The sequence below is a fragment of the Leptodactylus fuscus genome, chromosome 5 (assembly GCF_031893055.1).
Source record: "Leptodactylus fuscus isolate aLepFus1 chromosome 5, aLepFus1.hap2, whole genome shotgun sequence".
Lineage (NCBI taxonomy): Eukaryota > Metazoa > Chordata > Amphibia > Anura > Leptodactylidae > Leptodactylus > Leptodactylus fuscus.
Window position 1 is genome coordinate 175,580,824 of NC_134269.1, and position 26,727 is coordinate 175,607,550.

The 26,727-nt window shown below is 40.0% G+C and overlaps 1 protein-coding gene and 1 non-coding gene across 7 annotated transcripts in view; both read right to left on the reverse strand.

Annotated features, from left to right (window-relative positions):
* TENM2 (teneurin transmembrane protein 2) overlaps positions 1–26,727 on the reverse strand; it is a 1,311,127-nt gene that overhangs the window by 124,355 nt on the left and 1,160,045 nt on the right. The gene's annotated exons all lie outside the window — the stretch shown is intronic.
* On the reverse strand, positions 14,312–14,419 carry LOC142205364 (U6 spliceosomal RNA). The gene has a single exon (XR_012716376.1). It is a non-coding gene; the product is annotated as a U6 spliceosomal RNA (small nuclear RNA).

Consider the following 26,727-nt stretch of genomic DNA (forward strand, 5'->3'; position numbering starts at 1 on the left):
CCTTGTTTCATGTCCTAACACGTGCAGCAGCCATTTTAGGAAAAAATGCGATTCGTTACCACGAAGCGTGAGGAAATCTGGATTCGATGCAAATCAAATATTTCCTGAAATTCGAATCAAATTCCACTTTGGAATTTGGTTAATTAATTTGGTTCAGAAGTTTCACATCCATTTCTGTCTTGTGGCCATTAGATGGAAATTCAAATACAAGCCATTAGTATGTAAGTTTTGTGAAATCTATAAATCCACAATGTAGTAGATACTAGTAAGTACAGATATGATTCCCATACTAGCAGACGCTCACTTAAACATCATAGGCAGTTGTATTTTATTATAGCAGTATGCAGTAACATCTTATATATATCTAGCTGCGTGACCCGAGTGAACTTCCATATATTCTTTCCTCTCTTCCCTTGTCATACCGCACTATAATTTCAGTTTGAGTGATGTAATATGCAGAATATTTATTACGCTTTAAATAAGCCGCATCAGCATTTGCAGATATGGCCGGTATATCATAGAACGTGTGACCCTCTTAAGACGCAGAACACGCTCTCCAGCTGATTTTATCAATAAGATCAGTAAATCTTATTGGGAAATAACCAGACCACAACCAAAGCCTAGAGAGCATCCCCACAAGAGAGTATTATTGACAGCCCGGGAACGTTCAATCTTTACTATGGACAAAGCCCGGAATTACAACAACCACTGCACACAATAATTGCCCTTAGAAAATAAATATCCAGTCTCCAATTCTTTCATCTAGCAAAGATCTCTGATAATAGGTCAGGGCATAGAGCTCTGCAGTTGTTGTGAGTGTACTAGACCAATATTCTGCCTTTACAGCTTTTCTGCTAGTGTATGATTAATGTTTTGAGCAAGGATGTAGCTCACACTGCGATCCAAAGAGCTATAAAAAGTAAAGGCATGATGCATCCTTGTTTGGGAATAGCTGACACTTATCGATAGCCTGGCTTGTTAATAATTCATAGAAAACCATTTGACTGTACAGTAGGGGCTCGGCTGAATTCTCGGCTCTTTTCAGATCTTGCCGGATTCTTAATTACAGGAAACACAGCGTTCTTCTGAGAATTCATTATTTCAAACACTGGGGTAGAATTTAAAATCCTGTAGGATCTAAAGAAAACGACAAGCCTCAATTTTACTAGGCAGTCTCTGAGGAGTGTTACTTGTTAGCTAATAAAAATATGACAAAATACAATAGTGACCTATTAGTCACATGTTTCTCAGCCAAAACAAATTCCTACACAAGTGAGATGTTTCATATTAGTGTTAGCCTGTGGCAGCTTCCCCTATTATAAAGATGCCTGGCACCAACATCCTATAGTGCAATGTCTAGGGAGGATAACAATAAGTAATTCCTTAAAGAAACACTCCACATTTTTTTTTTGTCTCCACTATTGAAAGTTGAGTCTGTGTATAATTGATTGCTATTGAATAGCTTAATTGTTGTAAAGTTATGTGCTCCCCACTGGAGCACTAATCTCTTAGCTCCATTGATGCACACTGTTTTCTGTATGAACTTGGAGTCAAATTATCAATGCAAGTCTATGTCAGCCCCCATCTGATTCCAATACATGATAGACATGCAATGTGAGATTGACTTCCAGATTATGTAAGAAAAACTGTGTGCTTGAGATGAGGTCAGAGCTCCAGAGATGGGTAAATATCTTCACAATAACTTCAGTTATTCAGCGACATCACACTATCCACAGGCTCATTTTCAAATGGGGGTTGGGGGGGGGGGGGGGTAATATTTTACACTGGAGTGCTTCTTCAATGTATACAGATACTACAAACTAATGTTACAAATATTACCATTAGATTAATAAAATGTTGAATTTGTCTCAATTACTTGGAAATTGGAACCCTCATCTATACAATACCTTAGGTGCCTGGTATTACTTTCTGGGTTGCTGCTTTTTTTTCATGCACAGTATTGCTCTGGTAGCGACCTACCTCTTAAAGGGCCAGTGTGTACTTATCACCCCTTATTCCAGCCATACTCTAGTGCCTGAAGCTTCTGCCACTAACATAACTGTATATAAATGTGTAGACAATTAACAGTTAAACGCGGTTTTATAAATACAAATGATCAAAAAATTTTAATAATTTAAAAGATTTCTTTATTCCATCTAAAGACAGTCTGTTATCTTGAGTGGTCGTCAATTGATACAATCGTGAATGCTAAAACTTTCTATGGTCTGGGACTTGGCAGGCAGGATTTCCTTATTGTGGACTGTCTATCAGAATGGGACTCTACAAGCTTGAGGCGATAAGTTCCAGACTGTAGAAAGTTCCTGCGTTCATGGTCATATTCATCTATTAAGACAAAGGAGTGTCACCACTAAGATGGTTAGTGGAAATCTTTAAAACTCTGGACCATTTTTTTATTTGTATTAGCAAAAATACACATTTAAATATGGTTGTGTTAGTTTTTCTTATTTCGGACATTTTGCAATTGCTCCAGTTACTTATCTTAAATGAGGTTCTAATAGTGGTAAATTTATATTTAAGCACTCAGGAACTGAATATACATGGTAGCACTGGCATATCTATGAGAAGACCCATGAGACGAGGGGTCCATGGATTATCCTCAGCACACTACAGCTGATGAAATGTCTTTGATAAACTTCCTTATTTCCTATGATGTCTGTGTATCATAAATGAATTACCCCTGCCCTCTGGTGCACTGAAATGAGGAGATTTAGAATACACAGCTATTTACAGTCAGAAAGAAGAAAATGAACCCTTTAGCAAATGGGCAGCAGCATATAGTCAATGAGGTGGAGGAGAGTGTGGCACAAAATGGGTAACGATTACTGTATGGGGGCACTGACAAGTCTTTATCATAGCCTGGGCCCAGACAGAGAAGGAAATCTAAATTTTTCTAAAATGTAGATGTGACACAGCTGATGGGTGTGAGGAGACATTGTCCAAGGAACTCAAGCTAAGATTTTTCACCAATGCCCGTGATCCTTAAGTTATGCCTTTGTATGGTCGCTTTACATATTAAATGGGATAAGTGAAAAAGGAACTGTGTGTTATACTCATCTTAAATATAGTTTTCTGAAAAAATAAAAGTTTGCTGCTAGATAATTGAACGAAATGGAAATATTTTTTATACATTACTGGCACATTCTATGTAATTGTTAGTAAGAGTGATTCAGTAATATACATATCTTGTTTATATGACTCTTCAGCAGCCAACTGCTGCACAGTAAAAACTTATATAATTGGGATTTATATTAATTTTAATAATATATCTCACCCATAGCATGATATAATAAACTGGACTATTCTTAACATAATGTCACTACAGCGCAGCACTGTACTTGTCAGCGTGTTGTGACGGACTTAATAAGGTCTATAGGGTAACAAGAACTTTTACTTTTTTTAATAAATAAAATCTAAATTTAACAACTAGCATAGCAACATATTGTATAACATATTTTCCCCCGAAACAACACAAATTAGCCATAACCTTGAACCACGAAAAAAAGTAAAAAAAAAAGATAAATAGGGAAACACAAGGAAAACATATTCCCTAGTGTAATTTATTTTTCCATATGCTTCCAAAACCCCAAAGACATTAAGCAATTCACATTATAGTGACAAATTGTGGAGAATTATAGAGAGAGGCGGAATTTACATATGTTCACTAACATAAATCTTTACTGCGTGTCACATCAGTTACATTTAGCCATTACTTTGATGAAGTAATGTAAGTTAAATGGACACCAGGACGGCTACATTTGGTCAGCAAGTTATACATTTATTATAAACTGCACTGTATACTTTTTATATGGCGCTCAACTACAGTACCAGTCCAACCTGCACAAATATTCCCATCACTGCTCCTGGAAAAACATGAAGACTAAGGCCCCACATAGCGAGCTACTGCAGCAAACAAAGCACTGCGGGAAAAACCGTGATGGCTATGCATTGAAGTTTTTCCTGCAGAGATTTTCACAGAATGTCCCGAGCAAAAATATCTGCAGACTTTCTGTGAAAAGCACTGCGAGAAAGAACATGATTTTCATAGGTATAATGGACACGCATATTTTTCTGCAATGTGTGGATGGGTTTCTAGAGAGAACTTTGCAGTGACTGTAAAATGCTGCAGTGTTTCTGCCGTAGCCAAACCACGGCATTTACATCATCTGGGGCCCTGGCTAACGCTGTTATGACACTCCTAATGACAGACCCCTACATTCAGAAAAAGAAAAAAATAAATGTAAAAAATACAAAAATACATAATTTCAAGTCATCTTCCTTTCCCTAGAAAACAAATAATAAAGATAAACACATTCGGTACCACCTTATCCAAAAACGCATTAAAGATACATATTCCCCTACTACTTGTCCTACAAAAAAAGCCGCATTACACACCTCCGTACATGAAAATTTAAAAAAATTGTCAGATGTCAAAATATGGAGACCCAAAATACTTTATTAGAACCGTAGAAATTTGGTATTGCACTGATCAAACTGACCCACAAACTGTAGGTAACATGTTTTTATTATTTATGATGAGTGAAGGGCATAAAAAGTGGATTCCACACACGGTGTGATCCAACCCAAGATCAGCCCTGGTTCATCATACTCCTTCAGTATCCTTGGAGGAGAGAAGGACGGCTTGGACACTAGACTTTTTACGATTACAAATAATAGTGAGGCTGAGTCCAATGCAAATCCATGCAGCTTATGGGGAAAGGGGAGGAGGTTAAATGGTTCTACCCCCATTTCACTCGACTGCTTAGCTGCCGTCCATGGGTCTAGGGAGTAGATGTTCCTTAGCATAAATCAATTCTAAAGGGGGAGAAACCTGAAGAGACAGCAACATCACTAAATTATGTATTTGTACAAAACTTCATGCCCTTTAAAGGGAACCTGTCAGCAGGATTTACCCTAATAAACCACTGCTACCACCATGTGACCTGAACATTTCTGTGTAACATTATATCCTTAAGTCAACTGTGGTAGCCATACTTTTTAATAAGTAATGTGAAAAACACAAGAAGATATGGAAATAAAGCTGTCGGGCATATCCTACCTAGGCTCAAGTGTCCTGGTCAAGCTCCACTAAGCCTGTCCTTGGTCTGTTGTTGAAGTGGATGAAGTCTACAGTGAATTAATGGTGCAGTAAGTTAAATAACCCAAAAAGAGCATATAGTCTGACACAGCTGTAAACCGCCACATGGACAGAGTGTTTGCCTTTGTGTGGGCAGAGTCTTCAATTTTTGGTTACACATGTGATAATCTTATTAAATTCAAAGTGAGCTGGGGACTGGAGAGAGGAGACCGAAACTGATCATACAGCCTGAACACGGGCTCTACCTCAAATGACAAAGAGTAATCAGGGCACTTAAACGGAGGGGATGTACTGTACTGTGTAAAAGTTTTAGCCAGGTGTGGAAAAATTGCAGCAAAGCAAAAATGCTTTTGGAAATAGTTTATGGTTATTATTGTCAATTAACAAAAAGAGAAATCTAAATCAAATCAAAAGTTGGTGTGAACGTCCTTTGGTAGTATCCTGGAAGTGATGATGTGGCCTCCATAGAGCACTAATGGCAACATCATCCAGTCTGTCTGGGACTATATGAAGAGATAGAAGGATTGATCAAGTCTACATCCAAAGAAGATCTGTGCTTACCTCTACATCATGTTTGGAACAACCTCCCTGCCGAGGTTCTTCAAAAACTGTGCACAAGTGTATCTAGAATTGATGGAAGGCAAAGGGAGGTCACACCAAATACTGATGTGATTTACATTCCTCTTTAGTCAGTTCACTTTGCATTTTCTTAAAATTCTATTTTTGAAAGTATTCTTACTTTGCAGATTTTTTCCACACGTACCAAAACCTTCCATTATAGTACAGTATATCCAGCAGACACCTCAGCCTTCATTGGCATATGACACGGGAGCTTTTGCAAAGTCCTTTTTGCATGGTATACAGCACTACAATTGGCTAATGGATAGAACTGGAGACAGGGGGTTTTGGGAGCAAAATATAGGGGTAAATCCAGATCACATTCCTATTATTGTGAGATCGCTGAACACAAATCTTCTTCATGATTAACCATAGACATAAAAGCTTTGCCATTGATATAATTCTGTAATGGGTTACTATGTGATCATATGGAGGACCCCAATTTTAAGATTTAGGCTGGAGCTGTGGGATCTGAGTAAACTACCCCCAAACTATTATTGCCATCTTGTTATTCTCTGAAACTTTATATCTACCTTTTCCTCCCCTACCCATAATGAGCCATGGACTGTCTTCAGCACCTTTTGATATTTAATGATGAAGCACCAGCCGCTTCCCCTGGTCCGGTTGCTAAGGGATCTGTGTGAAGCATTGACACGTTCATTCCTCTACCATTTTGACTAGGTGGAAATAATATGCAAAGGCCCCCGTATTGATTAATTCACCGGTTCATTAAATCTAACTATTTCCTAGGCCCATAGATCTAAATACTTATTTCCAGTAAGAGTTGCAGAACTTTAATTTATTAGAAATTGCAAAAGGCAGAGAGCATATAAACTCTATAACACCAAAATCATAGCAGAGACCACTGCAAATAATCTTCCAGCAATATTTTCTGCTCGGCAGCTTAGCCATTTTTCATTTTAAAAATTAAAATGACTGGTTTGTGCAATAAAGTAATCTCTTTCAATTAAGTTGTAAAAATCAAAATGCTTCCCCACATTTTAGAATAAAGACACATCGGAAATAAAAAGGGAGTTAATTGATGATTGGAATTTAACTCAACATGCTTTCTATCCGAGAAGGATTAAGGGATGAAGAGAAATGAAGGAAGAAATCAAGCTTTTATGAGTATGCATCTTCATTTAATTGAACAAGGTTTCATATTCCGGAAAAAAAAAGAGGGCGCTAACATTTATAAGAAATTAATTTTAGTTTATCTTTACATTTGGTATTCTTGAGAGGTTTAAAAAATGGAAGTGATGTATAATGAGATTTACGTTGCTAAGCAAAGGCATAACTTACATGGGAGCCCGTGGCACCCCTTTTAAAATGAAGGAAGCTGCAAAAAGAGGAAGGAAAAAAAAAAAAAAAAAGGAAAAACTTGAAAAGGGTATGATCAAAGGCATTAAGTTATAATCCTTCTGGACATCTAAAGTTCTATATTAAATAAGGCTGCAGCAGTAACTTAACATTTCAAAGACTTGCTCGTTTTCATAGGTCAAACATTTTTTATTTTTTCACATGGTACAATGTCACAATGCCCGTGGCTGGTTATATTGGTTATAAGTTTAGCTAAGGTAACAGTTTTGCGTTCTGAAAACTGCTAACTGTTATTGGCAGCCTGATCGAGACGCTGAAAACTTTGTAAATTGTTAGGATTGTATTATTTAATAAGACATATTAGTCATAAATTTCCAGTTACTTAAAAGACCACACATTTAGCCGTACAGAAGGAATGGGTAGGAGGGATAAAGCATACCTAGGCTTACATGTAATTTTCCATGAAATCCTGCACTGAAATGCACTTTCTGTCCCTTTGGAATTCTCTCACTTGTTTGTATCATTGAATTTCAGTGAAGTCTTAGTGTCCCATGAAAGATAATTTCCTTTTCCATATGACACCAAAACCACTGTTATATGTTTTATAACGCCTGAAATACTGTATAACAGAAGTTCTACGATTTTATGAGATTAGCAACTACTCAATCCTGCAGGAAACAAGAAAATGATACGTTGATAATTTTTTACACAGGTTTTCCACAAACCAAAATATAGGTGATAACTGCCAGACCCTTGCTATTTGGACTATTGCACAAATTAAACCAATCGAGTATATGTGCTGCCACTGTATGCAATACTATGTGAGTTGCTATTCACTAAGCCCTCTCTATAATGCCAACATAGTTGTGACATCCCAGAGACTTGGAAAAGTGGGTGTATTTTCCTATTTTGTGGAATGCTCTTACACTGCTCTGTAATTATATATATATAAAACATGGGCACATTATGTGTGTGACATGCACAAATGTGAGGTGTCACATCCCCAAAGTAAATGTGATCACGCTCAAAAATTTTAGCACAATTCTCCCATATTTCCAGCTCCAAACGTTGGCATGTATGCCCTTGAACCTTCTCTTATATACACACTTTTGTCTCTGCTCTGTATATGGGAGTAAGTGCTGACCCTCTGGCAGTGGCTAATCTCTCTTAAGAGGAAAAGAATGGGCATGTTTAAAGCGGTCCAATGTTTCTATCCCCATCATATAAGATAATCCTTTAACCCCTTCCCGCCGATGGCATTTTTTGATTTTCGTTTTTTGACTCCCCTCCTTCTAAACCCCATAACTTTTTTATTTCTCCGCTCCCAGAGCCATATGAGGTCTTAATTTTTGCGGGACAAATTTTTCTTCATGATGCCACCATTAATTATTCTATATAATGTACTGGGAAGCAGGAAAAAAAATTCAGAATGGGGTGGATTTGAAGAAAAAATGCATTTCTGCGACTTTCTTACGGGCTTTGGTTTTACGGCGTTCACTGTGCAGCCAAAATGACATGTCCTCTATATTCTGTGTTTCGGTATGGTTCCAGGGATACCAAATTTATATGGTTTTATTTACATTTTGACCCCTAAAAAAAATTTCAAAACTGTGTTTTTTTTCTAAAAGTCGCTATATTCCGACGGCCGTAACTTTTTTATACGTAAGTGTACGGGGATGCATAGGGCGTCTTTTTTAGTGGGGCCGGGTGTACTTTTTAGTTCTACCATTTTCGGGAAATGTTATTGCTTTGATCACTTTTTATTCAAATTTTTATCAGAATCAAAACGGTGAAAAAACGGCGGTTTGGCACTTTCGACTATTTTTCCCGCTACGGCGTTTACCGAACAGGAAAACTATTTTTATAGATTTGTAGAGTGGGCGATTTCGGACGCGGGGATAGCTAACATGTATATGTTTCACAGTTTTTAACTACATATATATATATATATATATATATATATATATATATATATATACACTCACTGGCCACTTTATTAGGTACACCTGTCCAACTGCTCATTAACACTTAATTTCTAATCAGCCAATCACATGGCGGCAACTCAGTGCATTTAGGCATGTAGACATGGTCAAGACAATCTCCTGCAGTTCAAACCGAGCATCAGTATGGGGAAGAAAGGTGATTTGAGTGCCTTTGAACGTGGCATGGTTGTTGGTGCCAGAAGGGCTGGTCTGAGTATTTCAGAAACTGCTGATCTACTGGGATTTTCACGCACAACCATCTCTAGGGTTTACAGAGAATGGTCCGAAAAAGAAAAAACATCCAGTGAGCGGCAGTTCTGTGGGCAGAAATGCGTTGTTGATGCCAGAGGTCAGAGGAGAATGGCCAGACTGGTTCGAGCTGATAGAAAGGCAACAGTGACTCAAATAGCCACCCGTTACAACCAAGGTAGCCAGAAGAGCATCTCTGAACGCACAGTATGTCGAACTTTGAGGCAGATGGGCTACAGCAGCAGAAGACCACACCGGGTGGCACTCCTTTCAGCTAAGAACAGGAAACTGAGGCTACAATTTGCACAAGCTCATCGAAATTGGACAATTGAAGATTGGAAAAACGTTGCCTGGTCTGATGAGTCTCGATTTCTGCTGCGACATTCGGATGGTAGGGTCAGAATTTGGCGTCAACAACATGAAAGCATGGATCCATCCTGCCTTGTATCAACGGTTCAGGCTGGTGGTGGTGGTGTCATGGTGTGGGGAATATTTTCTTGGCACTCTTTGGGCCCCTTGGTACCAATTGAGCATCGTTGCAACGCCAAAGCCTACCTGAGTATTGTTGCTGACCATGTCCATCCCTTTATGACCACAATGTACCCAACATCTGATGGCTACTTTCAGCAGGATAATGCGCCATGTCATAAAGCTGGAATCATCTCAGACTGGTTTCTTGAACATGACAATGAGTTCACTGTACTCCAATGGCCTCCACAGTCACCAGATCTCAATCCAATAGAGCATCTTTGGGATGTGGTGGAACGGGAGATTCGCATCATGGATGTGCAGCCGACAAATCTGCGGCAACTGTGTGATGCCATCATGTCAATATGGACCAAAATCTCTGAGGAATGCTTCCAGCACCTTGTTGAATCTATGCCACGAAGAATTGAGGCAGTTCTGAAGGCAAAAGGGGGTCCAACCCATTACTAGCATGGTGTACCTAATAAAGTGGCCGGTGAGTGTGTGTATATATATATATATATATATATATATATATATATATATATATATATATATATAATTTATATATATATATATATATATATATATATATATATATATATATATATATATATATTATTTATATATATATATATATATATATATATATATGTTCTAGGGAAAGGGGGGTGATTTGAACTTTTAATACTTTTTTATACTTTTTTTTAACTTTTTTTTTTTTGCATTTATTAGACCCCCTAGGGGTGTTGAACCCCAGGGGGTCTGATCACTAATGCAATGCATTACAATGCTAATGCATTGCAAAAAATCATCCTTTCTTTTGCAGGCTGCATAGACCAGCCTGCAAAAGAGAGGACTTGCAGACAAGCCTGGGAGCCTTGTACAGGCTCCTGGCTGTCATGGCAACAGGACGTCAGCCCTGGAGCATGCTCCAGGAGCCGGCAATCCCGGGCAAAATGGCGGCGCCCATGCGCCGCCGGGAAAATGGCGCCTCCGGGGACCGATTGGAGGCATGAGAGCCGGTTGTCAGCAGTAGACACCCGGCGGCTATGGCGGCCGCCCGGCTCCCGGGCGGTCGCCATAGTTACAGACCCGACATGCGCCGTACTATTACAGCGCATGTCGGGAAGGGGTTAATAGTCCCACCATGGGGAAATTCAGTGTGTTACAGCAGCATAGATAATACAGTAAAATAATTCCAGAAAGAACACATACAAGCTCATAGCAGATAGAAAATATACTAGGGGTCATAGCAACTAAGAAGAAAAAAAAGAAAGACTCAGGATCATTTGGTTCTCTGTGCAGAGTGATCTTTGCTTAGCCTGATGTTTATTGTACAGCGTGACTGCGGTTGGGAGGAAGGATTTCCGATAGCGCTCCTTCTCACACTTGGTGTGAAGCAGTCGGTCACTGACAGTACTGCCAAGTGCCGTTAAGGTCTCATACATGGGATGGGAGTTATTCTCCAGCATGGAGCTCACCATGGACAGTATCATTCTCTTATCCACCACCTATACTGGGTATCAGGGGCTCCCTAGGACAGAGCTAGCCCTTCTAACCAGCCTGTCAAGTCTATTTCTCAACCTGGCTGCTATGCTACTCCCCTAGCAGGCCACTTCAAAGAGGTGATGGTTGATGCCACTACAGAGTTAAAGAAGGCCCTAAGAAGTGCCCAATGGTCTCCAAAGGCTCTCAGCCTCCGGAGCAGGTAGAGCCAGCTGTGAACCTTTCTGTGCAGCACATCCATTGGATCAGCCCATTCCAGCTTATTATTGAGAGAAAGTCAGGACACTCCGGTCAGAAGGGGTTTCATTATAAACCTGATATGACAGGATGAGACAAGCAACATTTATCAATATCTGTTCACTCATAGGATACAATCTAGTTCCTAACTGTTCCCCTCCCTTGTTCTGCACAGTATTCTATAAAGTTGTACTTTGTATCCTAGTTAGCACATTGTTGTTTTTGTTTGCCCTTTCCTTTGTTGCTGCATTTATTCCTTTTTCCAAGTGATTCCAACCTTCCTTCTTTCATGTTCTGTTTTTGGCTTGAGAAATTCGCTTGGATTTGTGCACATTTGGCTTTTATTGATTTCCTGTGATTTCTCATGAAATGTTTATGAAACGCTGTGTAAGTAGAAATGTCAGAGTTTAGGACATTAGTACAAACGCCACGGCTTCATGTGGCTTGTGTTCTTAATTTAATGGCAACCTATAAATGACACATAAGCAACAGATTATTTTAGACACAATGCTGCCACAGGGATGAAGCGCAGCAGCATATGCCATATCCGCTGCCCCCTCACCCCTTGTGGTATCTTTAGTCCTGTTTTTGTAGTTCATAAAAGATGATAATCTGTTTCTAAAAATCCAGACACAGTTCTCAATGAAAGGCACAATGTGGCAGCCAAGCAATTGTCAGCTATTAGACTTTGTCTTGGTAGGGTTAGAAAAGAAATGTGGCTTAGACAAAATCTTACATAAATAGAAAGCCCTCAAGTTTTACACCATTAAAGATTTAAACCTCACAAAGAAAGGGAACAATTCTGGAAATGGTTGCAGTTTAGTCTTACAAACTTCCAGGATCTGTATACATTAGATGTGACCTTAAAAATCTGGATTACAAGAGGGAACAAAATGGCAAAGCAATCTGGTGGCAAAAGGTTTATTGTACAATCCAAATATGAGCATAGGCAGTAAGTCTATATTTTATATATGTGACAATCCAGTAATGTTGGCACGGTAGATTATACTTGGTCAGTAAATTTCAATTTTAGGCCACTATGCGGTTTCTGGCAGATTTCCACGTAGTGGGGCAGATTTACTATTACGGTGTAAGATTTAGAGATTTAGGCTAGACAGTATAAAAATGTCCCGATTTATGACAGTGACAGATGCTGGATGATAAATAGGATTCTTTTATACTATTTAATCACCGCCAACAAATGTGTCTAAATAATGGCGCCATTTTTGGTATACAGTGCGAGATTGTAATTCACGCCCCGATTCACTTTAAGTTCCTATGTTGCGGATCACTATTAATGTGTTTTTTTCTGCATTGTTTTTCATTGAGTTTTTCTATCTTCCCTTGCTAAACCTAAATGGAAAAGGCAAGTGTTTTCACTAGTATAATTGACATGCTGCATTCTTTAAAAGTGGGTACTTTTTTTCCCCCGCAATGTTTCGGTAGTGGGAAAAACGATGCGTTTCTGCAATGTGGTTGCCTTAGTCCCAGTATAAGCTAAGCCATTTCTCCATGATGGATATGGTGCAAAAAAGAGCTAAAATAAGCAATAAATGTGACTTCCAAGCCTAACACTGCTAGATATTATACAGTGGAGACCCAGTGGCAATGCCCATGATCAGTGACAACACTGATCTTGAGCATTAACTAACCAATCAAGGTACTATTTTACTGTTAGCACCACCATTTTCTCTGTGACCGCTATCCCCTGAAATGCAATTTAGTGGAAGAGATCCATTGCTATGATGGCTTGGAGCCTATTGAAGACTCCCAAGCTTGTAACAGAAGTCTATGTATTTTACAATACACTGCAATGTATTAGCATTTCAGTGTTTTCTATCAGTGATCAGGCCCCCTGGAGTTCAAGATAAAAATAAATGTAAAAAAAAACAAAACAGTAAATAAAATCTTAAGTTCAAAAATGCCTGATCCACAAATTTATAAAAATATTTTTTCCCATTCACTGAACTTTGTAGCGCCATAACATCAAACATTCCCCATAGTGGTATAAATCAAAAGTACATCTGGCCCTGCAAAAATTATTCCATATGCAGCCCTATATATGGAGTATGGCAATTCCCAGAATCTTAAAGATTAAAAAAAAGCGATATCCCTGTAATTGTGCCGACCCACAGACTATAAGGAACCTGGCATTTTGTCTTGACAGTAAAAGCTGTAAGAACAAAAAACAACTCTAATTCTACTCTATTCTGATTTTTTTTTCCCAGCTTCCCAGTACATCATACAAAAGCTTAAATGGTACCATTACAAAGTACAATTTGTCTCGCAAAAATTAAGCAATTCATAAGTCTCTGAGGACAATAAAATAAAAAAAATCTATGGCTTTTTGGAAGGTAAAAGAAATTCTGCAGCGGGAAGGAGTTATAAAAGATGATAACTATTATATGGTGGGATCTTGCAAAAAAGAAAAAAAAAAGCTCTACTGCCTTTGAACAGAAGTATCCAGACAAATGGACTGACCTCCAGCAGTTGACACAATATATAGATAATGTAAGGATGATCTTAAAGAACATCAGGGGAGCCATAGTATCTTACTGATACATCTACACACAGGAACATTTTTGAAAGATTGTGACTGAATGACTGTTTTATTAGATCTAAGAAAAGACTTCTATTCTATATCTATTAGGATAACTTCTTTAACCCTTTCTTATAATCTGATATACTTATATGTGTGGAATAGGGAGCAGATTCAAGAGTTGTGGTCTCTTCATACACAGTGGGAGCCACTTGTATTATAATGCATTAATACATGAATGGTGACAGCAAAGATTGCAGCTGTTTTTAATTATGTCTTAATATGGAATGTTAGACAAATTTGTGTGTCATCCTTGCGCAGGGGCCATGCTAATCTTTTCTGTATTGTTCCAATTTTTTTTATACGTGCTGCCGAAGCGAGCACAGATTGTAGCTGTTGATCATACACGTTAGCCAAATTTTACAGCAGATCACCGCTACTAGAATGTTACTTGAGAAGCATGTCACTATAGAACTTATATTACACTCTGCCATAGGCTGTAATAGAAGCACAGTATATATGCAATATACTTTAGTATATATGATGTGCACTATATTGTATGAGTGATCAACTCGCCCAACACACTAGAGTAAGTAAAAGTTTTAAACAGCAAATAAAGTTGTAAAACTATAAAAAAAATTAAAAAAATATTTAAAATAATCACCCTTTTCTCCATTTTACAAATAAAATAAACCAAAACTATAAATATATCAGGTACTACCACCTCCATTAATGTTTGGACTATTAAAATATAAAGGTATATGTCTTGTATGGTGAGTGCCGTAACAGGAAAAAAAAAAAATGTGCAAATTGATTATTTTTATAGTGACTCCCCTTCCTCAAATTAAGTAGATGAAGTTGTATGTACTCCGTGATGTGAATCAAAAGTTGTACAAGTTGTAAAATAACAAAAGTCCTGCGTAGCTACGTGATCTGATAGTGAGTGAGTGATGTGAAAGAAAATGACAACTAGCTTCCTTGAGGTTCTAACACATTTGCGCATTTCTAGGCTTTTTAAATGGATTCCTGCGTCTATGTTTTCTGAACTGAGGTCTAATTGTATTCGTGCACTTGTTTTTACAAATAGGAATTTCTACTGGTGAGTTATAATGGACTTCTCACTTAACCCCATTCACTTGTAGGGAAGCCAGGCCATCTGGCGCTGAATGGGGTTAATAGACGACAGCAGTTTTGAGAAACCAACAGCATTCACACTTTTCTTTCTGCCTTAAAATATTTAGTTGCTTAGGAGGATAAAAGCTTCGAACAACAGTAACGCAGCAGTTTTGAATTCATTCCCAGTGCTAAGAGAAAATATTGCAGCCAAAAGCACAGAATTGACATTTCCTTTTCATAATGGTCTGATCCCTGATGTGAATTGGACAGCAGCAACCATTAGTTAACCCCTTCCTTAAGAGCCTGCGCAAAAATATTTTTAATGCCGATTTAAGTCCCTAAAATGATGGCACAAAGTAGGAATCTTATACATCGCAATAGTGACTCAGACAGTTAACCCAAGTCTATTTCATAGCAAACTATGGTCCAAAGTCACTGAATAGATTGTAAACTACTTACTAGTGATCATTGCAGGGAATGGATATTACATTGAGAACTTCCTCCAATCCCATAAGCCCAAGGTTTATCAGCTCTGAGGTTTTACATGTTAAGGAATTCATGGTGACTACCCCACTGAACACCATTCTTGAAAGGATCTTAGATTTTATAATGGACCTGTCCATATTACTGATGGCATTATAAATACATTGTTGCTCGGTCAACTAATTTTTGACTGCGTAAACTCGATGTAGATCTTTATTGATCATGTTTTAAAGGGTTTATCCTGTTCAGTGGCATAACTAGGAATGGTGGGGCCCCGTGGCAAACTTTTTACATACCCCCCCCATGACCTCGACTGACCCCTCCTCCGCGCTCTATTATGTCCCTTAGTGGCCCCTGCACACAGTATTATGTCCCTCAGTGGCCCCTGCACACAGTATTATGTCCCTTAGTGGCCCCTGCACACAGTATTGTGTCCCTCAGTGGCCCCTGCACACACTATTATGTCCCTTAGTGGCCCCTGCACACAGTATTGTGTCCCTCAGTGGCCCCTGCACACACTATTATGTCCCTTAGTGGCCCCTGCACACAGTATTATGTCCCTTAGTGGCCCCTGCACACAGTATTATGTTCCTTAGTGGCCCCTGCACACACTATTATGTCCCTTCGTGGCCCCTGCACACAGTATTGTACCCCATAGTGGCCCCTACACACAGTATTGTACCCCATAGTGGCCCCTGCACCCAGTATTATGTCCCACTGTGGACACCCATAAACAATTATTATACTCTGGGTTCTTTACAGACCCCAGAGTATAATAATCGGAGACCTGGGGGAATAAAAACATAACCCCCCCCCCACACACACACTGTTGCTTACCTGTCCCCCGGCTTCTATGCTGTCGGCCGCCGCTCTCGTCCTTCTTTAATGACGTCGGATGTCACATGACCCGCAGGCCGGGATCATGTGACGTCAGAAAACTACCGTAGGCCTGAGGCCAGCACGGATCGTGGAGAGGTAAGTAACATTGTTTGTTATGTTCCCTTACCTCTCCCGGGCCTCCGATCATTAAACTCTGAAAATATACTAAAAAGATATACTGAAAAGACCGCCAAGTATAATGATAGTGTTTGTGGGGCCTGCGGTGCCACTTACCGGTCCCGGCCCAGCCAGGATCGGCAAGTAAATAGGGCCCGTTACTGGCTGAAGTAACTTCAACCAGTAACGGCCTATTAAAAGAAAAAACAAAAACAAAACAAAACGCAGCAGTAGTGGCTGTCACTGGGCCTCCTAATGGCCCGGTCCCTGTGGCAGCCGTCTCTGCTGCATCAAAGGTAGTTACGCCCCTGATCCTGTTTCTAATAATGATGGCCGAACCTTAGGATAGGTCTTTATTACAACCTGCAAGGGTCCAACACCCCACACCCCCACAGTTATCTTGTTCATGGACATCATGGCTTCCAGTAATGTTTACTTGCCAGGAGCCATGCTGCTCACTAACTGTGTGGTATAAAGTATAGGCCATCAATATTAGTAACTGGATGACACCTTTAAGATTAGTCAAGAGTAGACCTCTCTATACTTATTGCAACATAGGCTTCCAGGACTAAAAAGATTGAGGCTTGATCTAGGTTTATCATGAGTAGTTCTAAGCCCGTGTAGATGGGTAATGTCGTCTTCAGCCATGTGAGTGCCCAAAAAGTCTAGGTGTTTTTTCTATATATAAATTTGCTATGTATCTATGCATGGCCCATGAGACCAAACAAATTGCCTGCTGTATGAATTGGTTTAAGCCAAACTTTAATGCCTCAGTACCCACTAACATTTTGATCACATCTCTTTTAACAATTCTGAAAAAATCAATAGTGCAATACTGTGAATAGTATTACTTTTATATATGCACACAATATAAACTAAGCCACACTGACTTTATTAACAGCAAGTTATTAGGAATACACGTACAGACTTGAGAAAACCAACCCTGCAGCACAAAGTCAATGCACGTATTACCATGCAGTGTAAATAAAATATTACAGATGATTGCAAGTCCTCTGAAGTCAAGGAAACATCATCACAGATTAAGGGACTTGTTTTCATTTCTTTAGGGAATAGCAAAAAGTAGCTTTGTAGAGACTGCTCCTGCAGTTTCTTTCCGTCGTCTGTTCTATTGCTGCCTAATACAGCAAGTTAAGCAGACACTTTTGGGTTTAGTGTATGGGCCTCCCGGGAGTTAAGGGGACAAGGCAAACGTGTTTTCATTGCACTTTATTTTCTGCTTCCTACTTGACCTGCTGTGACATTTTTAAGTAAAAACTGTTAGACTTTGGTGAAGTGCGGAAAACACGTCTGCAATATGACAAGGGATCATTTTGGGGAAGAATTCTCTTCTGAAATCCCACAACACAAGAGCTTTTTCGTGAAAAATGACAAGCCGAAGTGTAAATCGTTTGCTGCAGAATGTTACTGGACTAAATTACCGCTGTGCATCAAGTTGTCACCTTGCCATCCGCGCTAAAGTTAAGAATATTCATATCATGCACAGGGTTCAACGTGTTTCTTTTACGGTGCTTCATGCAACTGCCTTAGAAATAGGTCATGTAGTTGCTGCCGTAGCTCAGCACATGTGGCGCGGACTTTGTGTCCAGCCGTTCCTTAGACTTCTCAGTTTCCATCCCATGAAGCCTGCCAGGGGATATTCCTGACACTTTATAGAGTTAGCTGTGATCATTACTCCAAGTCTACAAAGATGAATGACCATGTCCCCTTCTCAATACAACTGTATTCGCGAGGATTCTATAATGTTGCCAAACCAGTTTTGTTGTTATATTTTTGTTGTTATATTTATACATCTTTAAATATGGTGAATTGGTCAGCCATCCTCTAGATATACAGTACGGGTTTTGCACAATGCTCGGTAACTAAAGTGACAGCCATTTGAGCCCCATCAGAAAATAATGTAAGACCTTGAAAACCTTCTGTATGATATTGTCATCTGATTTACCAAGTAAAGGCTGAATAGCATTCAAATACTTATATATATACACTCACCAGCCACTTTATTAGGTACACCATGCTAGTAACGGGTTGAACCCCCTTTTGCCTTCAGAACTGCCTCAATTCTTCGTGGCATAGATACAACAAGGTGCTGGAAGCATTCCTCAGAGATTTTGGTCCATATTGACATGATGGCATCACACAGTTGCCGCAGAATTGTCGGCTGCACATCCATGATGCGAATCTCCCGTTCCACCACATCCCAAAGATGCTCTATTGGATTGAGATCTGGTGACTGTGGAGGCCATTGGAGTACAGTGAACTCATTGTCATGTTCAAGAAACCAGTCTGAGATGATCCCAGCTTTATGACATGGCATTGCATTATCCTGCTGAAAGTAGCCATCAGATGTTGGGTACATTGTGGTCATAAAGGGATGGACATGGTCAGCAACAATACTCAGGTAGGCTTTGGCGTTGCAACAATGCTCAATTGGTACCAAGGGGCCCAAAGAGTGCCAAGAAAATATTCCCCACACCATGACACCACCACCACCAGCCTGAACCGTTACCGATACAAGGCAGGATGGATCCATGCTTTCATGTTGTTGACGCCAAATTCTGACCCTACCATCCGAATGTCGCAGCAGAAATCGAGACTCATCAGACCAGGCAACGTTTTTCCAATCTTCAATTGTCCAATTTCGATGAGCTTGTGCAAATTGTAGCCTCAGTTTCCTGTTCTTAGCTGAAAGGAGTGGCACCCGGTGTGGTCTTCTGCTGCTGTAGCCCATTTGCCTCAAAGTTCGACGTACTGTGCGTTCAGAGATGCTCTTCTGGCTACCTTGGTTGTAACGGGTGGCTATTTGAGTCACTGTTGCCTTTCTATCAGCTCGAACCAGTCTGGCCATTCTCCTCTGACCTCTGGCATCAACAACGCATTTCTGCCCACAGAACTGCCGCTCACTGGATGTTTTTTCTTTTTCGGACCATTCTCTGTAAACCCTAGAGATGGTTGTGCGTGAAAATCCCAGTAGATCAGCAGTTTCTGAAATACTCAGACCAGCCCTTCTGGCACCAACAACCATGCCACGTTCAAAGGCACTCAAATCACCTTTCTTCCCCATACTGATGCTCGGTTTGAACTGCAGGAGATTGTCTTGACCATGTCTACATGCCTAAATGCACTGAGTTGCCGCCATGTGATTGGCTGATTAGAAATTAAGTGTTAACGAGCAGTTGGACAGGTGTACCTAATAAAGTGGCCGGTGAGTGTATATTTCTTTTTTTTTTTTTTTTTTTTTTTTTTTTTTTTAAGTTGTCACTAGCACATATTAGCAAATATAAGACATTTTATAAGTTATTTTTTTTATCAGATACTTTCCTCTCTGTAGGGTACACACACAGTCAAAATTACATGGGGATTTTCAGCACGGTGTTCAACATGGAAACTCTGCCCCATAATCTATCAGCATTAGAGTCAATGAGAAATTCTATTTCTCATGCACATGAAACAGATTATTTTTTTGGACAGGAATTGACCTAGGACAGATCTTCACCAGATGTCAAGCTATCACGCAAACATTGTCAAAATCTACATGTCAAAATCCGGACTGAATTCCTTTATATGAAAATTCACCCCAGTTACTGCGGGTTTTCCATGCATACATGTGCAGTTTTTCAGTATGTAACTCCTGATCATTTACAAGCTCTTTTCCTCCTCCTCCCTCCTTAACTGACAATCACTCTGATATATCTACTTTATTCATCTTACTACAGAAAGACAAGACTGCAGCTCACGGGGTGTCATATTACTGCTGTATGTGGATTTCTATGAAGAGGGGATGGGGAGAAATGAAATGCTACTAAGTGTTGGAGGAGTGAAGCACACAGAGCCTTTTAGAGATGAATAGGAAGTTTCTATCTTATCCCAAGTACTTTACTGTCATCAGTACAGGATAGTAGATCTCTATAACGTTCTATGTGTTCCTACTGCAGCTTCAGAGGTAAAACGAGTTCTGTAGCAGGTTTTCTTCTACTTTTTGTGTGTTGTTTATGGTGGTCATCATAGCAGCTAGTATTACTCCACCAGCTCTGAGGCTACTGAAAATTAGATGGACCCTGCGGTATGGAAAACTGCCAAATATGTAAAGTCATATTCTGGTCAGAAATAATATTACTCCTTATGTGCACTCTGTACTAATAATTTATGTAAAGTTTTTGCATGACTAAGAATGTTTTGATTTGTTTATGTACTTTTAAGTTATTGATGGCACAATCACTAGGATATAATAAGGGGTCCGCGTGCTAGGACAGGCTCAGAAAAAGCTACCAATATAAAAGTAGTAATGTAATAAATTGGGCTCTCGGAGGCAACATCGCTGTAAGGAGACATTGCATCCCTTTTAAGCCTATTTTAACAAATTTATCCTCACCAGACAGATCCTTAACCACATCGCAGACATTAAAAAGTTTTTTGTTTTTTTTTGTTTACACTCGCAGCATTGCTATTCTATTCTTTTTGGTCCATACTTGGGAAGTTATCCATATTTATATACTTTCGTATTCATACATTGCTTCTGCAACAACAATGAAGCCGGTTGTCTTCTACTACAAAGTGTTTTAAATCACATCACAATATAAAAGGCAGGTCTCCTCGCTATTGTCAGTTGATTGAGCTTCACTGCCTTAGCTGGTATAATTCTGAATATACAGAGGGATTAGCACAAACGCAATAATCCATGACATTGATTGGCAGTTTTTCAAAATTACAGCTCCCTCCTCACAAAACTTGGTAAACCCAAAGCCTTTTAATATGCGCGCCATAATAAAAAGAGAGAGGAGCGGTATGTTCAGGAGGGGGAAGACTTGCCATTAAACAAACAATGCTTGAGAAAGGCAGCCTTAGTCTCTCAATCAAACATCTGGGATTCAGAGAATGCTTTCTAGTAACCAATGAGACTGCACAACAGGATTCACTATAATCCCAGTTGTAAAATGTGGTCCACGCTCTGTAGAACAAACAGATTGCAAAGGGGAGCAATAAAAACAATTTTAAGTTTATTAGACTAAGTTAGGGGGCAATTCAGTTGGATAATATGCCTTCACACATGGTGGATTTAGTAAAAAGAACTTTAACTTGGGAAAAGAGAAACCAAATTACAAATTCATATGCAATTAATGTGACCATTAAGGGAATATAGTACTAGCTCTAAACCTACAAGTATCCAGCTTATAGCTTCAACACCTTTATGTAATAAAACATCCCACAGAGATTTTAGTGTTGTGAACAAAGTGCTGTCTCGAAGCTAGAAAGGTGTTTTGTTGCACTTTTGTTGTATGAGTCAACATTTTACTTATTGTGGTAGTGGGCCACTCCTAGGTGCATTGTCTAGGTAGACTACCTGTAAGGACAATGGCTTAGCAGACTCTCCAGTGTTTACCCTTTAACCCCCATTCAAGGATATGGACTTTGCTGAAGAGAGTGCTGGCTCTTTACTTCTTGAACTGGTCTGGGTGTTGGTGCCAACTGACTAGGAAGGTCAAGGACTATGGTACAGAGCACCACAGAATCAGGAAAACACTTAGGCTGGTCTTACACGACCGTATTGAATGTACGGTCCGCAAGTTGCTGATCAGCAACACTAGTTGCTGATCGGCAACATAGGCTCCGCAGATGTCCGTGTCCTGCCGCACTCTATGGGCGAGTCCGTGCAGTGCTGCAATTCACAGCCATTACGGACATGTTCTATAAATTGCGGACCGCGGTTCCGGCCCAGCCACACCATGGATAAAATATCCGGTGCTGTGAGAGGCCACATTGACTATAATGTGTCCGCAATTGAAAACCCTCAATTGTGGACCATTTGCGGACTTACATTACGGTCGTGTAAGACCAGCCTTAATGTGAATACAGATGAAAATCAGAGTCAGGCAACATACATACAGAGAGCAAGCACAAATAAAAGTGTAGGTAGTACCGAATCAACAAGATGGAATAACATACAGATGGCAGGGGTATGTGCACAGGAGTTCAAGGCAGGGTATAGGACAAGAAACTCCATAGACTAAGACAGTTAGCAGAGGTGTATACAATACACAGAAATACATAACAAGTGAGCCAAGACTCCATAGGCATTGACTCTAGGATAAGAGATACAAAGTTCAAGAAATAAGCCAAGCTCCAGGCCACAGGACAGATACATAAATAAGGCTTAGAACAAGATACATAGACCTGTATTAGATCCCTTGAATTTAAGCTAAGACAAGGACTCAGAGTAACTACTCATATGCAAGGATACAGACATTGAAGCAGAAGGACATATACACTACATGGCAGCAGAAATGCAAACATGGCAGAAGGATCAAAACATCAACATTGAACGATACTACATACATAACAGAAGGATATGTGCCTGAAAACTAGAACATATTTCAGACATGCAGACCTTAGAACATAACTCCAGCGAAACATGAAAGTTTGACATACTGAAATGCAGACAACCTAGAGCAGGGGTGCCCAATACGTCGATCGTGATCTACCGGTCGATCGCAATGGACGTATGCGTCGATCGCGGGATGCAGCCAGGGATCCCCGGTGTTTGCTTGTTCATAGTGCAGGCTGAGAGTAGACTCTCAGCCTGCACTGTGAACAAGCACTCCGGACACTTGCAGGCCACTCTTAGGGATGGAGGGGGCCGGGGTGCTGCTTGTTCACAGCGCAGGCTGAGAGTCAACTACGGACACTGGCAGGAGGGGCTGCCGCAGCCCCAGCCTGCCAGTGTCCAGAGATAACTCAGCCTGCGCTGTGAACAAGCAGCCCCCTCCATCCCTAAGAGCGGGATCCCTGGGCGGCCACAGAACGCTGCTGTCTCCTGCTCTCATGTTCCGCCCTGCCCATATGCCAGGCCCCGCCCACGGACACGCCCCGACCCCGCCCACAAGAAGTGGGTAGTAGATCTTTCGACTTAGTCATATTATAAAGTAGCTCACATGCTGACAAAGTGTAAACATCCCTGACCTAGAGCATTGCTTAGACATACAGACAGAAGGACTTGTGTGCACACAGAAGTACATAGCAGAAACTAAAATATTGCCTAAGGATACAAACAGAAGCACACGTGTCCAAATAGTCGAAGTAGATTTTTATACTAAAGCCAAACATAGTAAAACACAGTTTAAAAACACTGCTGGAAAAAAATGCTGTAGATAAAACTACAGCAAAAACGCTTGTTTATCCACTTGCAGGTTAGCATACTAATCCTTAAAGAAACTGGAGTGAGCACCGAGGTAACCAGTAGGCTAGATCTGCAAGTAAAGGTAGTATTCTGGCAAGTGGAGACCAATGGCGTTCCCTTAGATCTTACTTTGGAATAGCCTACAGTACAGTAGCATTCTCAATACATATATATAACCATTTTATTGGTGCAGATGAAGCAGCCTATGAATCTGCAATAAGCCGATGCATCCTGAACACAGTCAGGAATCTGCTGCAGTGATGTCACTAAGGGCTAGTTCACACGGGGCAAAATGGTCAGGATTTTGACGTGGAATCCCAATGAAATCAATGGGAATCCATCATTTCCTTTTTCCGCGAGCGGTTTGTTCCCGCTTGAAAAAAAAAAAGAAGCGAGCTGCCCTTTCTTCAGGCGGATTCCGCAGCTGATTCAGCCCCAGCTGGAGCGGAAAGCCGCAACGGAATGTGTTCACGTGCAATCCTGCGTGAACTAGCCCTAAGAGAGGGACACGTTTTCTTATACATCTATAATGTCTTCACCATATCTTGAAATAGCAATTTTGACAGTCAACCTTTTCTTTAATGCTAGGAGACATTAATAGTTACTGTAAGTGGTGCGACGCATACATTAACAATCTTCTGATATTTTCCATTACTTTAATGCTTCAGCTTGCAAATCCTACCATTAACCCAGTATCTTGTTAGATCAAAAGAATGCAGAATATTCTGATGCGCTTTTCTTTGATCATTTTTCATTATTCACTTTACAAAGCCTAAAGTTATCAGAGGAGATGTATAAAATAATAATTAGATTTTGTCAGGAGTAAATTTCTCAATGTTAAGGTAAATTTAGAACTTTACACATCGCAACCATTTATCTCCCGACTTATAATATGATTTTTATGTGTTTGGTTTTGCATAATGATTGCTTTTATTAATAAAAATAAAGTGATACATGGCTTCATTATTCCTTTAGCCTCCACTATTTCGCTAGGCCAGATTAAAAGAATTTTCCAGGTTTACAATATTTATGGTCCATCTTTAGTATAACCCATAAATGTCAGATCCAAATCTCCGCCTCCCCAATAAGCAGTTGTAACTAAAGTGTAGTGGTGCTCGAAAAAGCCATACAGATTTTTTTTATGTTTACACTGCTTCAGATACCTACATAGCAGTCACAACACTGTCTGTGCTAGCCATATCTGAAAAGGGGACATGGCGAGCGTGCAGTATGAAAAAAAAGGGGCATATCAGTAAATGAGATATAGTTGCAATACCCTGCACCGCCACTACTACACAGATGGCAAGTAGAGATGAGCGAGTAGTATTCAAAACGGCCGTTTCGAATAGCACGCACCCATAGGAATGAATGGAAGTGGCCGACATGCAGACTTTGCCGGCAGCCGGCCACTTAACCTCCTGCGTACCGGCCGCTTCCATTCATTCCTATGCGTGCGTGCTATTCGAAATGGCCGTTTTGAATACTACTCGCTCATCTCTAATAGCAAGCAGGTGTATGAAGTAATATAAACAATGAAGAGGCTGCCATCTCCTAAGTAGTAGTAGTGGAGGGTACTGCAGCTTTATTTCATTAAAGTGAATGGGATAAAGCTGAACCAAAACCAAGTCGAAACAATGTATTTAAATGGGGTGATAAAAAAAATGATGTAGATGATGCGGCTGTTTAGTGAGGAGGCACAGAGTCACATCCCCACCAATCTCATCTATCGCAGTGAGGGAAAACCTTTTAGAGACTGAGTGCCCAAACTGCAACCCAAACCCACTAATTTATCATAAAGTGCAAACACAGCAATTTAACCTTAATACTCTGCAGATCCACAACTGCAGACAGTTATAGACCCGCAAAATATGGTCGTGTAAATGGGGCTTTAAAGAGCTTTCAATGATACAAAACAACTTTGTACTTGTTTTCTATTTACATTACACTGGATCTGTTTTATAATGACCTTGCAATGATATTACAGCCTGTACCAATATCATATGTCTGCTTTAAGACAGATACTGTGTAATAAAAATAGTGAAGGGCCCCCACACAGTACAATCTGCCCCACAGTGATCCCCACACAGTACAATCTGTTCCACATATGGGTCCCCACTGAGAGGGCTCTGAATGCCACCACTGGCAGGTGTGCTATAGGTTCACCACCACGGGTCTACAGTATAGTCAGGATAATAAGGATAAGTGGAGAGGCCTATAAAGGCAATGATTCATCTACTATCTTTGCACTCCCCATAGCTACATGCTTGTGCTCAATTCTATTTCTAGAAATAATCTGGACCTTCCACTTAATTTTTGTAATGGTATTCACTCATTATATTATAAAGCCTTTATAGGCCTCCCCAACCATCTTGTTCCATTTAGGTTAGGTTCACGTCATGTTTTTACTATACTGCTCATGTATCAATTTTAAGGGAGTCTGTCAGCACCAAAAATAATGGCCATTTACTTGTGACAAAAAGCTTCTTATGCAAGTGAGCTAAGAGCACATCAGGGGGAGTGTTTTGGGCCAGCTGAGCTTCACATGAAGATCATCTTCTTGCTCAATACACCCCTTAGTAACACTTAAATAATCTGATCTTTTCCCCACCTCCTCCTGATCAAGAGGAAGATCTTGCCGCCATGCCAAGTTACCCAGGACATGCCGCCATGTGCTCTTAGCTCATTTGTGTAGAAATTAAATTCAGCTTCTCGTCCAAATGAATTTACCATTCTACAAAGGCATTGTGCCTACAGCTCTGAACACTATAAGGTACTGGGGCTGGTATAATAATGTTTTTGACAGATCCAATTAATAAAAAAAAAAAAAACATACGCCAGAAATTTATGGATTCATCCAAAAATGGATGCCATGAAAAGGGATTTTTACATAGACTTGATAGAATAT